Genomic DNA, 17,682 nt, shown 5'->3' with positions numbered 1-17,682 from the left:
TCTATGTACATTTGAGGTGCTCGAGAAACTCAAGCAAGACGATGAAGCCAAAAAGTCAAAGCAATTAAAAAAACGCAAAGTTCAATTCAGTGAAGCTTCAGATGAAACATAGCAAGTGCAACGTTCAAAAAAACTGAGACAAGACAAAGTCATCAAGAGGTGCAAAAAATATGGCAGAGTTTGGGGAGAAGCATTTATAACTCATAACAAAATGTGGTACCAATGTGAAACTTTTAGTTGCAAGTATTGGGTTTGTCCACAGTGCTTACACAAAAAATACAAAATTGGTCAAGAGTTTTTTTGCATAAAAAAACTCTTCACTAATGCCACGAACCTGTTACTGCCGATGAACTCTTTTTTTTAATTAATAAATAATTTTTTTCGTATATGATTAAAATAGTTTTTTGTAAACTTAACTTCTAATAAAATTAGTTTTCATTTTATTTTTATTGATTTTGCTTGATTTTTTTAATATCCTTATTTAGTTTTGATTTTCTTAATATATTAAAATTGTTATTAAAAATTAACTAGTTTATTTTCCCCCAATTATTTGGGGAAAAGTAAACAATTTTTTTCTTCATAAAAATCAATTTTTTTAAAGATTTTCAAAGTGTTTTTTTTAATTTTTATATATTTATATAATGTAAAAAATTGTCTTTAAAACAAAAAAAAGAAAAAAAGGAAAAATAAACAAAATATTTTTTCTTTAAAAAGATATTTAAATTTGAAGCTAAACCATTTACTCTTACCCCAGTTTACTCTATATATCTTTTTTAACCAGGGAAAAGACGGGTATCCTCGGACGGCGGGTAATTTCGGACTTTTGAAATACAGCTTAAACTAAAGAATTTAAATACTATAATACCATTACTTGAGTGAAAATATGACATATGCAAAATATCTGCCATAATATGTAAAAGTGATTGTTTGGGAGTGAAATATATTGTTTCCAACCAACAGAAACGCGATGTATCCTCATATTTGATTCAAGTTTTATCTAACTTTTATGTAAAATAATAACATTTTATTGATTAAACATTTTTATTTACAATATTTATTAAAAAAAGAATTATTTTAATACACTGGGTTTTAAAGCTAGTATTTATGAATCAAGTATGATCGGGTGGTATTAGTAACCTGTTTGGAAAGTTGTTCCGGACAACTTAACCCATATTAAAAACTAAAAAATCTAAAAAATTATATTAAAAACTATATAAAAAATAACATATTAAAAATGAGCAACGTTTTTACAAAAATAATAATACATTTAATATAATACACAAACCCTTAATAGTAATTTATTTAATTCCAATAAAAAGATATGAGATTTGAAAAAAGCGTTTTTAAGCAGCCGTGGCGCAGTTGTAGCAGACTTGCCTTAGAAACACAGAATCCGTGGTTCAAACCCCATTTCTAGGCAAGTTTCTCAACATCGGTTAGGAAAGAGATGCGAACTTCCAATTAAGTGCTCATCTGCGGCGCTCTATCATAAGACCGTCAGGACTTCTTCGGGCATCTAAATCAAATTTAAAAAAATGACAGTGTATTTAAAGTAATTTTTTTAGTCAAAATTTAACTAATATAGTTAAATACTTTTGCGGTTCAAGGTGGTCCAGTAATTTGAGACTTAAAATACATTGTTCAATTGTATATTATCAATATAAATTTAGTTTATAATCCGCGAATGTCCGCATGGTCTCAAATAATGATTTTCACAAGTTAAATGATGTACTCGATTTTATATGGCGAAAACATTATATGTATTTTATTCTTAATGGTTATGTAATAATTGGGTCTCAGTGAGACTAGATTAGTTTCACAAACTTGTTTTAATACTAATACATCTTAAAAATGCCTATTTATAAGGTTTTGTAAATGTAACATATCTTTTTATATAGTAGTATTAAGACATGAAAATTATAAATATTTGCTCATATACAATTCAAGAAAACTTAATATTTGATGATCCTAATGTTTGATATGCAGTTGAAAATGAAGTAAACTTAACAGCAACTAATAACTTGTCTGATTTCATAAAGCATCTTTTACCAAAATGGTAAAAGATGCTTTATGAAATCATATATGTAAAAGCTCTAAAACTCCTTTCGAAGAAAATTATATACAATGGCTATAAAAAAAAACGATATTGGTTCAATTTGTAATTGATAATAAAAATATTATTCTAACTGCTTCCATTAATTAAGATAACTCTACTCTTATCCATTTGCAGTATCTGGCAGACCCCCAGGTAAATTTTGATACTTGAAGTAGTAAAACAAAGAAATTAAGGTAAGCGTTATTATTTGCATCTTTTTCATCTTCTTAACTCTTTTTTGCATCATGTTATACTTTGTGCCAAGATGGTAAAAAAAAGAAGCTAAAGCTATTTTAAAATTATTAGTATATATACATATATATATATATATATATATATATAAATATATACATATTCATAAATATATATATATATATAAATATATATATATATATATATATATATATATATATATATATATATATATATATATATATATATATATATATGTATATATATATATATATGAGTTATGGTTTGAAAAATAATTTTAAACTGAAACTTTTATATTGTTATATACACAAAAAGGTTTAAACTTAAAGTTTTTTTTATAGGAATTAAGTATTAGTTTCATATAGAGCTCAGTAACTGCATAAAAACACTTAAAAGTAGTAATTGGGTATGTGTTTAGTTTTTTATATACGCATAAAATAATTTTCAATAAGACTGCCACATTAACATTAGTCTAGTTTATAACTTTGATGTTTGTTATAAAGCAAGCTAAACTATGCAAAATGAAATGTTACCAGGCATTTCAGGTGTCACTATTAACCAAATAAAAAAATTCATAACACCTCTAGATTTGTAGTATAAAAAAACTCATGCGTTAATTATGGGATTAATCTGATAAAGTTATTACTTCTGTCCAGTTTATATTTATTATAGTCGATAAAATAGGTGGTTGCTTAGCAATTTAGGTATCCATAGCAATCCAAAATTAAAACTAATGTCACCATTGAAACCACAATCCTCAAATAAGTAGAATGTGCAATAATGGTCTTTCAATCTTTTTTATAAAACGGTTTATTAGTTTTGTTCAGTAAAAGTGAATTCTAGCCCACTGTGCCACGTAATGACCTTGGTGTTAATGAAAAAGATTGCGAGTCATTGTACAATGAAATTATAATCAAAGTTTTAAAAATATAATAATTAATGCTGTTTATAGAAAACCAACTAGTAATTTTAAGAAATTTTAAAACTTGCAACTTGCAAAACCAAAGTTAAAAAAAGGGGTCAACAGACTCTATCTGTAAACGGGGTAAAGCATCAAGTAAAACAAACAGCGTAAACCAAACAAACGGGATAAAACAAACGGGATAAAAAGAACAAACGGGGTAAAACAAACGGGGTAAACAAGCAGGTTAAAACAAACGGGGTATATAACGGGGTAAAAAAACAACTAAAAAAAAAGGGGTAAACAGATTATATCTGTAAACAGGTTAAATAGGTACTATCTGTATTTAATTTAAGGGGTAAACAGATTCTATCTGTTGACCAGCCCGCATCCCTTCTTCATCTGTTAAGCTAGCGAAAATTCATTGGTAATAGTTTGTTTCCAGTTTATGATGTTGATTGCAGGATATTCTTAAGTCAATTGGATGGATTTTGCTTGTGTCTGTTCTTATGACTAGACACCTCATTCTGCTATCTCCTAATGAGGGTACAGCTCTAAAACTCAGTTATATGGCTCTGAGACCGACTGGTAATCAGGTTTTCCAAACTCTGTAGTAGCTCTCAGAGTGACTGATTCCATCAACAGCTGTATAATATCAGCATACTAACAAAACCATGTTGCGCATGGATGATGTCCCTGATCGTACCTTTGGTGTGCATTGTTGAGACCACATTTGGAGCCCTTTGTTACGGCTTTGGGTTTATTAATAGTAATGAAGCAATTGCTTAGACTATTAAATAGTGTACTGAGTACTATCTGCACTTTGAGTCAAGTTCTTTATCAAATTTAAAATGACTAAAGTACAAAAAACAATAAAACACAAAAAACTGTTGTCATCACCAAGTTCTCTAAACCTATCATTCACTAATATTCGTAATCTTCGAAGTAATTTTTCTTCTGTTGAGTCTTATTTTTTGCAAAGTTCACCAGGTCTACTTGCTTTTTGTGAGACTAATTTGAGTTTGGCTGTCTTAACTTGTGATCTGGGTGTTGATAATTATCTTCCCTTAATTCGTCTAAAGACTCTAACAGTCCTATGCTTGGCCTGGGGATTTACTTTCGTAAGAAATCACCCATTTTTCGGGAAAATGGGTTTTTGTCCACCGAATATTATTTTATGTACTTTCGTTTAGTACCACTTTACTCTATTGTCTTTCTCTTTATTCTGTATCGCTCTCCTTCATCTCAATACTGCATTCTTTTTGATGTTACTTCTGATCAATTTGATCAAGCCCTCTCAGTATCCATCAGCCAATATCGTTGTTGTTGGAGACTTGAATGCTCATCACACTGAATGGCTTGCCTCTAGTGTTAGTGACTCTGCAGGCATTAAGGCCGAAACTTTTGCCTTTCTCAATCTCTTACTCAAATTGCCAATTTTTTAACTTACTCTTAAGACAACCCGAATCATTTACCTTCTCTACTCGACCTCTATTCGACTTATGTCTTTTTTCAGATCCTTGTTAGCGCTCAGCTGCTCCACATTCACCCTTAAGTGCTTCTTTCCACGATTGATCTCTCTAAAACTATTATCTGATTCTTCTTCATAATCAGAATCCCCATATCATTGTACCTCTTACAACTATCTCAAAGCTGACTGGGACTCTTTCCGCAATTTTTCTCGTGATGGCTCTTGGGTAGAAATCTTTCGTTTTCCTGCTGCCAAGTGCGCTTCTTAAATAACTTCTTGGTTTCAGGCTCGCATGGAATCTTTTATTCCTTATCGACAATTCCAAGTCAAGCCTCACTCTTCTCCATGGTTTTTTTTCACATTGCACCGCTGCAAAACCGTTACTTCCATATATATTAGCAAAACAACTCTCCAGAAAACAGACGTCTGTTTACTATTGCTAGAAAATCATTGTAAAAAGGTTTTATCTATTGCCAAAGCCCGCTATGACATCTCGTATTTCATCTCATATATTAGGCTCTCGTGACTTCTGGAGAATCTTTAATAGAATCAATAATAAGAGTAAATCTGCTATTCCACCTCTCCTGTAAGTTTCAGAGTTTGTCACCTCACCTATAGACAAAGTTGAATTGTTTGCTACGAACTTTTATATCAATATCATCTCTTGATTCCACTAGTTAGGTTCTATCTGATATAGCCGTGAAACAGATTGATTTATTGCTTGACATTCGTATCACACCAGCTTCTGTATCTAAAGCAATTTCCTGCTTAGACTCTTCTACAGCTTGTGGCCCGAACAACATATCTGTTATAGTCTTGCACAAGTGTTTTCCGGAGCTGTCGTCTATACTTTCAAAACTATTCAACAACTGCTTATCAGAGTCTTGTTTTCCAGCCTGCTTGAAAGCGGCATCTGTTATCCTTATTTTCAAAAATTCTGGAGAATGATCTGACTCATTTAACTACCGTCCTATTAGTCTTTTTCCTATTATAAGAAAGGTTTTTAAATCTTTACTTAACAAACACATATTATCTCATCTTTAGTCTAATAGGTTACTTTCTGATCATCAATATGGATTTCGCTCTTCTCATTCTACAACTGGTATGCCAACAGCAATAACCGATAAGTTTTATTGTGCATTAGATAGAGGTGGAGATTTCTGAAGCTTTTGATAAATTTTGGCATGCTGATCTTCTCTATAAGCTTTCTTCTTACGGTGTATCAGGTAACATCTTTAAGATTATTGAATCCTTCCTTTCCAATTGTAGTATAAAAGTTATCTTTGATGGACAGCACTTTTTTCATATGCTGTCACTTCAGGAGACCCTCAAGGTTCGATTCTTGACCCTATACTCTTTTTAATTTACATTTGCAATCTTCCGGATATTCTTACATCTAAAGTGACATTGTTCGCCAATGATATTTTCAAATATTTTTGTCTTAATAAGAAGCCAACATTCTATGATTTACTTAGAGAGGGCATTTGAGCTTGAAAAGGATCTCACTTCTGCTACATCATGGGGTTTACAATGACTGGTGAAATTCAATTCAGATAAAACTCAATTTTTTCAGCCAATTATTATCGCAATAATTTAGATCTTCCTTTATTTATAAACGATAATGTACTTGATGAATTATTTACCTTTCATTTTTTGGGATTTACTCCCACGTCGGATTTTTTTTGGAAATCATATATTAAATCCGTTGCAAAATCAGCATCTGCTAAGGTTAAATCTCTTTATCATGCTCGACACTTTCTTATTCCGGATTCTATTCTTTATCTCTATAAATCTCAAAACCGTCCTTGCATGGAATACTGTTGCCATATCTGCGGTGGATCTTACAATGATTCCCTTTCTCTTTTAGACAAGATGCGAAAACGAATTGTAAACAAGGTTGGACCTGCTCTTGCAGCCAACCTTCAACCATTATCATATTGCCGTAATGTTACTTCTCTTTCTCTTTTCTAAAAATACTAATATGGGTACTGCTCTAAAGAGCTAGCGTCTCTTGTGCTATCTTATAAATTTATTCTTGTGCTGCTCGTTGTTCAATTAAGTCTCATCCTTTTACTATGACTGTTCCTAAGTGCTCCATAAACTTTTATTCATCATTTTATTCGAACATCAGTTTTTTTGAAATTTGCTTCCTCTATCTTATTTTCCTGATTCATATAGTTTGTAATCTTTTAAGTTGTATGTCAATCGTTATTTTTTTTTATAAACTTCATCGTTTCTCTTCCAGTAACTTCCAACTCTAACAGTGGTTGCCTGCAGCCTTGTTAGAAGCAAAGATGTTGAAAAAAAACTACAAACAAACAAAAGCTTGTTTGGTTTGTTGGTGACCTGAATATTAATCTTTTAAACCATGCGTCAAATATTTGTGTTAAATGTTTGGTAAATACACTTTTACAAAATAATCTTGTTCCAACATATCAGGTCATTTCAACAGTAATCAAACTATCAAGAATCACAAAATATTTTTTTACTCTACTCGATGACATAAATGCTAATAATTTTTTAAAACTACTTTAGTACAGATATAATAAAAACTGATTTGAATGATCATTTTCAAACATTTTTTATTACAAACAGCATAATACCCGATAATACTTCCTAAAAACATAAAATATTTAAACGACGGATGAATGAAAACTCCACTCAACAATTTCGCAACCTTCTAATCAACTGCGTTGATTGAGAGCTGGTTCTTTTATTGCACGATGCTAACAATGCTTATGAACTTTTTTTTATCGCAATTTCGTAAACAATACAATAAAGCATTTCCTCTAAAAAAGTTGTGTATAAATTCAAAAACACTTTTATCCCCATTGATAATAAAAGGTCTACTAAAATCGCCAAGGAAAAAAAAAAAACTTTATGAAAAACTTTATTTAAAAATAAAAATAAAATAAAACTCATTCGAATGAAATTAAATACAAAAACAATAAATATATTTGAAAAAATCAAAAAACGCTCAAAAAATCATAACAAATATGGAATGCAATTAAAGAAATAATGGACCAAAATAAATATAAAAATAACATTTTGCTAAAGAAACCTTTCATTGAAATGACGGAATTGATTAGAAAAGCAATCGATGATAAATATTTTGCATATGGTGTATTTGTCGAATTACAGTAAGCGTTTGATACAGTATATCATTCAATTTTGTTGAAAAAATTAGAATACTATAGGATCAAAAACATACCCCTTAAATGGTTTACTACATATTTAAACGAAAGAACACAATTTGTTTCTACCAATGACTCAAAATCTACCTTTTTAAAATGTTCTAATGGTGTTCCTCAGGGTTCAGTATTGGGAGCACTGCTTTTTCTTCTTTATACTATTGATCTTCATAAATTCATTAAGTTTGCTACTGTTTACCACTTTGCTGATGATACTAATCTAATGCTAATTAATAAATCCCTTAAAAAATTAAGCAACACATTAACCATAATATCGCCAATTTAGTTCAGTGGCTTCGCTCTAACAAACTTTTTCGAAACTCTAATAAAACTGAACTTGTTATTTTTAAATCAAATAAAAAAAAAATCTATAAACATATGAACTTTAGATAATGTGCCAAAAACATTGAAGCTGTTAACTCAATTAAATATCTTGGTATAATAATTGATTCAAATCTTTCCTTTTTATCATAATGTAAAGATTTAGCAATCAAACTAGGTAGATCTAATGGCATAAGGCCAAAATTCGCCATTATGTTAATCTTGAAACACTCTTTAACATATACCATGCTATTTTTGCCTCACATCTAAGATATGCATGCCGAGTATGGGGGCAGTCCCATCACCAAGCTCTTATTAGGTTATCCCACCTCCAAAGCAAGGCTTTAAAAATTATTTATTTTTAGAATATTAATTTTAATCCTAATGTGCTCTATTTAACTTCTAAAGTGTCAAAACTATGTGACTACATTAAACTTTTAAACTGTCAATTTGTCTGAAATCACCAACACAATAACTTACTTTTAACTTTCATCAATTTCTTTTCGAAAAGTGTTAACACTCGTTACCACCTTCGTTTCAATAGCAATTTAAACCTGTCTGTCTCTAAACAGACAGGTTTAAATTGCTATTGGAACGAAGGTGGACTAATTACGGACATAAATCAATAAAATATCAAAGCATTAAAACATGGAAAAAACTTCCTTATAAACTAAAAGCTCTCAATTCATTCCCAATCTTTAAACCAGTTTATTTTACTTTTTATTAAAAAAATGCAGTTATTATTTATAATTTCTATAATCACTTTTTTGGTCTTAATTGTTGTTTAATATTAATGTTATTAATAAAACACGTTTGATATTTCTAATTTCTATAGTAATTTTTGTTGTCATTATTGCTTATTGTTATCTTTATAAATATTTACATTACTATTCTTAACTACTTTTAATTGTTATTACTAATATTAATATTGTTGTTATTATAATAGAAACTATTTTGTTATTTTTAGTGTATTGTTGTTATAATAGTAATTATTTTTATTACTGTCATTATTGTTGCTATAATATTACTATTGTATAACTTATATTACTACAGTATAACTTTTAAAAATTACTACTATTATTGATACCTATATTATATTTACTGTTGTTATTATCACTATTTTTGTTTTTATTGAATTTGACAGGTGTTAACTTAATATTAGTACTCATTACTATTTGTAAATACCCTTGATGTAAGAATTTTTGTAGAAATATATTTGATTTAAATTTTATCAGACGGTAATTTAATTTGTAATAAAGTGCTAATGGGTGAAAAATTAAATAGCCTTTTGTTAATGTTAGGCAAAAAATATTCCTCCAACTTCAATAACATTTGATTCATTCAGTGGCGGATTACCCACTAGGCACACTAGGCACGCACCTAGGGGCCTTGGTGTAGAAGGGGCTCCAAAATTAAAAATTATTTAAATAAAATTTTTTTTGTAAATATTAAATTTAAAAAAAAAAATTTTCTGATTTTTTATTTATTTACTCAAGAAATGAGTATTTATTTAAAGTTTTATTTTAAAACAAACCAGTGTAAAGTTTAATTTTAAAAACAAATGCTACTAAAAATTTTAATTGTTAGAACACTTTAATATAAAACTCTTATTTTCAAATCATCATGCAAAACGGGTTAAATTCTCATTCTTTGAGCAGCGGCAATAATGCATCGTTTCTAAGAAAAAAGAAAATCAAACTTTTCAAACAGCCAATAGAAGTTGAGAAAAATCGTCGTAACTAACAAAAGCGTGCATAACTATGCGCACTATTCAAAGTTAACTTTCGTATTAATATTAAGATAAATCGAGTCGTTTTGATTGTTAACTTTGTTTACTTAACCAATAAGTTATAGTTTAAATTTTACTACTAAGGAAAACTAGCTTTTAATTTAAATGAAAAACAAAATTTAATTATTTACTTAATTGGATTTTAGCACCATGAAAAGGCAAAATTTAGGCGGAACTGAAAAAAGAAAACTACATGGAAAGAAGATGAAGGAAGTTGCAAAAGGACAAATGTCATTGCTAGGATTTATTGAAAAACCATCGACATCAACTTCAACATCTTTAACGTCACCAGAGTTAAATTGTGGTGGTAATGATACTGATATGTAGGAGGCGACAAATGCGAATGCAATGCTAATGAACGAAGGAAATTTTAATCCATTGGAGGAAGTGTGTATTCCTATTCCTATTGAATCTAGTTGTAATTTTAACTACAACACTTTTACAAATGATCCTGGCAGCTGGAAATCCTCTGAGGAACTAATATTTTATTTCGTCGAAAAAGAATATATCCCACAGAATATGGAACTTGACAATGCAGAATTTATAAATTCTACCGTGCAGGTAATAACTGTAAATGTTAATAACGGGATTTAATGATTGGAAAAATGCGGCATCGCGATTGATATCACATGAAAATAGTCATTTACATTCTCGTTCCTTTTAGAGTTGTTGTACTCGATCAAAAAAGCAAGGTTTAAATTTTTGTAAATTTTATGAATCTCAATGTGACTATTGGAAAAAAGTTTTGCAAAGAATTATAGATGTTATCTTATTTTTGTGCGAACGAGGTCTAGCTCTGAGAGAACAAAATGAAATTATTGGTTCTGTTAATATGGCAATTATTTAGGTACTCTGGAGTTGTTGGCAAAGTGTGATGCTTTCCTTGCAAGTCATATAGATAAATTTGGAAATTGTGGTCGCGTAAATATATCGTACTTGTCATCAACAATTTGTGATAAATTTATTCAATTGGTTGGCAAATATATTACCGAAATGATTTTAAATGAGGTCAAAAAATCGAAATATTTTGGTATAACAGTAGATTCTATTCCCGACGTACAACATGTAGATCAACTTACCTTTATAATACGCCATGTTAATCCAGCCACCTTTGAAATATTTGAACGTGTTCTAAAACTTATACCAATTAAATGTCACAAAAGTAGTAGCTTAGCTGAAACTGTGTTAGATTATTTATCTGAATGCAAACTTGACATAAATGACTTTCGTTCTCAAAGTTACGATAACACTGCTAATATGTCCGGCAAGTGTAACGGACTTCAAGCGAAAATTAAACAAATTAGCAGTGTTGCCGAATATGTTCCGTGCAGTGCATATTCCTTAAATCTTGTAAGACATACCGCAGCAAGCATATATTCCGAAGCCGTGTCGTTTTTTGGAACAGTAAAAAAATTGTACAGCTTTTTTGCTAATTCTACCTATCGGTGGAATCTAATGAACAAAAAAATAACTTATTCCAAAAATGATCATGAACTTGTTAGCTATCGTCCCTTAGTTCTTAAATCGCATTCTGAAACACGCTGGTCAGCAAGGCATGATGCTATGAAAGCCTTAAAACAACACCATATACAAATTCTAAAAAGCTTATAGAATTTTGCAGATGACAGTGAACAAAACACTGATACTATTAGTGAGTCAAAAAATATTACCTGCAAATTACTGGAAGTTGAAACATACATCCTGTACTTATTTTGGAATAATATATTGGAACGAATAAATAGGGTAAATGTAATATTTCAAAAAAAAAGACTCACATTGAATGTTGTTGTTGATCATATGAAAAGTTTGACAGAATACTTAAAAACAATTCGAAAAATTTTTATGTAGTATGAAGGTGAAGCTCGCCAAATGTTAGCAAAAATTAAAGAACAATTTAATCTTGATGAATTTGTACTCAATTACAAAAGAGAGCAACGGCGACTTATTAAGTGAAAGCTACTTCCAAGGGAAAGAAATACAGAATGTTAACTAACTCCACAGCAAAAATTTAACACTCAGGTGTATTTAGTAATTGTTTGACAGTTTAGTTGTTGAAATGGAAAAACGTTCATCAAGTTATCAAAATGTTCCACTAAGTTTTACTAAGTTCCACTAAGTTCCACTAAGAAAAACGTTCATCATGTTATCAAAATGTTCCACTAAGTTTTTCAGTTTTGTTTGATTTTAACAATAAAAATTTACTGGATTTAAGAAATCGAGCAAAACATCTTCAACAAAAATATTCTAATGATCTAGAAATTGAGTTCGAAAATGAACTGATTCACTTCCATGACTAAGTAAACATTCAGATTGGTCAGAACAAACCAAAAGCAGAAGTAAGCATTTTTGAAATCTTTAAAGATATTCTATCTAAAAAATGTTATCCAAACGTGGCAATTACTTTTAGGATATATTTAATAATAGCGTGTGGTGTCTGCGAAGGCAAAAGATTATTTTCAAAGTTAGCGCTTATTAAAAATCAAAAACGTTCTGTTCTGTGCCAAGATCGATTAAATGTATTAAGCATTATATGCTTCGATCATGATTTTGTAAAAGAATTAAATTATGCAGAGCTGATTTCTAAATTTGCCGCGGCAAAAGCAAGAAAAGTAGATATAAAAAACCAAATACTTATATATAGTTTATGAATAATTTGTTTTTATGTGTATAATTGTAAGCCTACTATGCACCTCGGTTTGAAAAAAAAGTACAATGTTCAACAATTTTCTTTTTTTATTTTCAAAATTTTTAGATGAGTAGTGATAGTGGGTAGAACAAAAATAATTGCATGTATTGTATTTACGGAGGGCCCCCAAACATAAAGTGCCTAGAGGCCCCAGACACCCTTATTCTTGCACTGGATTCCTATCTAATAACTTCTAATAAAAAAATGAAAGAGTAAAAGCTAGATATAATTGAGTTGCAATCTGCCTTAATAAGTCTAAAAGATAACAAAAGTGCAGAATCAGATAATGTTAGTGTAAATATATTAAAATTAGTTTATGATATAATTGAACCATTTTTATTTCATATTTTCCGTTAAGGCTGGAGATGAGACAGACCCCTCAAATTGCTGGCATATTTCTGTCTTATTGTGTTTTTCTAAATTGGTAAAACGTATAATGTACAATAGTCTGTTCAAATATTTAATTGTATATATATTAAATATATATATATATATATATATATATATATATATATATATATATATATATATATATATATATAATATATATATATATAATATATATTAAATATATATATATATATATATATATATATATATATATATATACACACATACATACATACATACATACATACATACATACATACATATATATATACATACATACATATATATATATATATATATATATATATATATATATATATATATATATATATATATATATATATATATATATATATATATATATATATATATATATATATATATATATATATATATATATATATATATATATATATATACATACATAAGATTTAACGTATTTACATTATATACAACACATTTTAATATATAATAAGCTGAAGATTTAACAAATACATTTTACATTTATTTTTAGTAGAATTTTAGAATGTTGTCCATAGAGAGAATTAATTTTTTTAACTTAATTTTAAAAATATATAAATATATATATATATATATATATATATATATATATATATATATATATATATATATATATATATATATATATTTATATATATATATATATATATATATATATATATATATATATATATATATATATATATATATATATATATATATATATATATACATACATAAGATTTAACGTATTTACATTATATACAACACATTTTAATATATAATAAGCTGAAGATTTAACAAATACATTTTACATTTATTTTTAGTAGAATTTTAGAATGTTGTCCATAGAGAGAATTAATTTTCTTAACTTAATTTTAAAAACAGGAAGTGTAATAGAAGGATCAAAGTTTGGTAATACTATTTTATTCCAAAGATGGGGTGCACGATATGAAATACAAAATTGATTGAACTTAGTTCTACAAAAAGGTTCACTTAAAAAACTAAAATTTCTTAATGTGTACTTATTTATTGGTTTTAAAGAAAAAAGGTCATTAAAAACAAATAAAGATAAATCGTTTTTCCATATAAAAGTAAAACATAAGACATTAAATACGTTCAGTTTATAAACATCTAAAACCTTCATATAATCAAAAAAATATTTTGAATGTGAAAAGCGATTCGCATAATTAACTACGCGGATTGCATGTTTCTAACGGCGATAAAGATGTTGTAATTTACTTTTATCCGTACTTCCCCAGGCGATGATTGCATAATTTATATAATTGTGTATAAATGAATAATAGAGTTGGGTTAGGTTTTTTTTGTTTAGATAATTTCGGGCTTCGTATAAAATGCCAATGTTTTTAGAAATTTTAGTGCTTATATGATCAATATGTTTTATAACATTATCTCTTTTTATTATCGTTTCATCAATATAAATTTGAGGCATATTACTTGGTAAAAAACGTTTTTTTGCGCAGTTTTTTTACATTTACATTTTGTTTTGTTATTATTTAAAGTTAATTTATTAGCTTTGAACCAATTAGAAATGAGATTGAGTTATTTGTTTGTAGTTGAAAAGAGTTCATAAACATCAGTATGGGATAAGAAAAGATTAGTATCATCAGCGAACATTATACTTTTCAATTTGAAAGCATTGTTTAAGTCGTTTACATAGATTAAAAATAGTAGTGGTCCGAGAATAGAACCTTGTGGAACACCACAGGTTATGCTCAGGGGTTCACTTTGCTGACCATCATTACTATACACAAATTGTTTGCGATTTGTTAATTAGCTTTTAAACCATTTTAAAATTTTATTGTTTAAACCAAAATGTTTAATTTTTTTGATTAAAATTCGGTGATCAACCGTATCAAAAGCTTTTGATAGGTCAATAAAAACATCTAGTGTATATTGAGATTTTTCAAAAGAGATGTTATGTATAAATTGAATAATGGCATGTTCAGTTGAACTTCCTTTTCTGAAACCATACTGATTGTCATAAAATAAGTTGTTGTAATTAAAATAATTGTATACTCTGTTGAAGATAATTCTTTCTAAAATTTTAGAAAATATAGAAAGAACAGAGATAGGACGATAGTTACTGATGTTGAATCTGTCGCCTTCTTTATGGATAGGGGTAACCCTGGCAAGTTTTAAACGTTCAGGAAAAATACCTTGATGAATTGATGCTCTGAAAATTTTAAAAAGAACATTTTTTAATTGTTCGTAGCAATCTATAACAATATTCCCGTTTATTTCATCTGCACCAGGTGCTTTATTTTTTTTTAAGGATTTGAAAGCTTTTTCAAACTCATCAAATGATAGTTCGGCAGATAATTCATCAGAGCAAATATCTTTATCAATAGGTACCAAAAATTCATAAAATGAGGTTTGGGTATTTGGTGTTTTTCTTGACGGAGTTGATCCAATCTCAGTGAAATATTTATTGAATTCATGAGCTATTATTTGTGGTTCATACAAGCTATTGTTATCGACTTTCAGCATTTGTGGCAAAGAGCTTGAGCATGTTTTTTGTTTTCCAGTAATTTCTTTTAATACTTTCCAAGTGCTTTTTGAGTCATTTTTAACTTTATTAATTAATTTTGAATAGTAAGTTTTTTTTTAATTTTTTCGAAAAGATTTATGTAATCTTTGTAAATTTTTTCACTAGCTGGTGTTTTTGTTTTCAGATATTTAATGTATAGCTTTTGTTTTATTTTGGATGATTTTTTGAATCCTTTGGTAATCCAGGGATTATTAAAGTGTTTTGTTTTTAATGTAACTGTAACAATTGGGAAATTAGATTCGTAAATAGAGGTGAGTGTTTCAAAGAACTTTTCATAAAGGTTGTTTGCGTTTTCATTAGAATTTAAGTGTTTCCAATGTAATAATGAAAGCTGATTTTTGAAAGACTCAATATTTGATGGTTTAAAAAAACGTTTTTTTATAAATTTATTTAATTTTTGTTGTGGTTGGTCAGTGTTTATGGTTAGAAAAATAGGAAAGTGGTCTGAAATATCTGTTTTTAAGATGCCCAATTTTATATCACTGTTGAACAAGACTGTGGAAATAATATTATCCAGCAAGGTTGCTGAATTTTTTGTTACTCTAGTTGGACGATTTATTAAAGGAATTGCTCCAGATTCAAAAATTGCATCATAAAAATTTCTAATTTTGTTATCGTCATTGTAGTCAAAACAATTCATATTAAAATCACCAATTAGAAAGTTTTTTTTCTTTTCGTTGTTACCTTTCGCAATAACTTTTTGCTGTAAAAACATGCTCAAGTTCTCGCTCACGCCATCTGGCGGTTGATAACAACAGCTAATTAAAATGTTTTTGTTCGTTCATTAATAATCTCAATTGTTAATATTTCTCCATCGCCGTCAGACCGCAAAGATCATTTCTACAGCAATGCCTAATATTTTCATGAACGTAAATTAGAACTCCACCACCACGCTTATTTATTTGCCTTTCAAGAGAAATCATTTCAAAATTAGAAAGATAAAAATCAGAATTTTTATTAGTGTCGTTTGAGGTAGCCCAAGTTTCAGTTAAGCAAATAATATTAAAAAAGTATTTAATTTCCTCAAGTAGATTTTGGAACTTTTCAAAATTACAATTAATGCTTCTGATATTTACGTGTAGAATTCTAATTTGAACGTTGCTTTCCTTGTTGACATTCTTAAATAGAATTCCTTTTAAATCACTTGGATAATAGTAAGAACATAGGATTTTTGAATGATGAAAATAATTAATATCTGGGACGGAGTTTTCGTGTAATGAAAAAAATTTTGTTTCAAAAAAATTAAAGGCAAGAGTTTCAAAGTCACTTTTTTAAAGCCATGATTAGTTATAACTAATAAATTAAAAAGGAGTTCTTTTTAAGAACGATCACATTTACTTCCGAAATTCTCTAGAAAAATTTTTATCATATTTTATAACTGTATACTTACCTTCGAGTCGCAGCTTTTTGACTTGATCCCACAACTTTTTTCGGTTTTCCATCGTTTCTTTAGCGAAATCCTCATTAAAATAAATCCCTGTTCCTCGCTTTGTAGCATTAAGTATTTTTGTTTTGTCTTGAAAATTTAACAACTTTAGGACAATAGTTCTTGGCTTTTTATCTTCTTAGGTTGGCCTATTCTATGAGCTCTTTCTATAACTATATCATTTTTAATTTTTAGTTGGTTTTTGAACATTTCCTTTACTACATTTTCGCACTCAGCCCAATTTTCATTTGGTTTTTCATATATCCCGTCTATTCTTAAATTATTCCTTCGAGACTGGTTCTCCAGATCTAATGCATTTTTATTTAAATTGGTAATTTCTTTTTCATAACGCTTCGTGATCTGATTTAATTTTTATTTATTGCTTCGGCCATTAATTTTATTTGTAAATTAATGTAGGTTCTTACATTTCTTCAACGGCAAAATAAAATGTTAAAAAAAAAAAAATTAAAAAAAAAAAAAAGTTTATTAAAACATAAAAGTTCAAAAGTTTTGCGTCGTAGAGTCTTTATTAAATCAAAAATTATAATTTCGATAAAAAGTTTAATGAAAATCGTCGAAATGACCTCCTACTTATTTTTAATAAATAAATTTAGTAAAGCGCTTGTT

The 17,682-nt window shown here is 28.4% G+C and overlaps 1 long non-coding RNA gene across 1 annotated transcript; it reads right to left on the bottom strand.

The window, feature by feature from the left end:
• Positions 1 to 1,190: 1,190 nt before the first annotated feature.
• LOC136078994 (uncharacterized) lies at positions 1,191 to 17,620 on the bottom strand. The gene is made up of 2 exons (XR_010637843.1): positions 17,020 to 17,620; positions 1,191 to 1,516 (listed from the first exon to the last, which is right to left on the bottom strand). It is a non-coding gene; the product is annotated as an uncharacterized LOC136078994 (long non-coding RNA).
• Between the last annotated feature and the right edge of the window lie 62 nt (positions 17,621 to 17,682).

This window comes from Hydra vulgaris, chromosome 04 (assembly GCF_038396675.1).
Source record: "Hydra vulgaris chromosome 04, alternate assembly HydraT2T_AEP".
Classification (NCBI taxonomy): domain Eukaryota; kingdom Metazoa; phylum Cnidaria; class Hydrozoa; order Anthoathecata; family Hydridae; genus Hydra; species Hydra vulgaris.
This window is presented reverse-complemented; position numbering and strand designations above follow the sequence as displayed.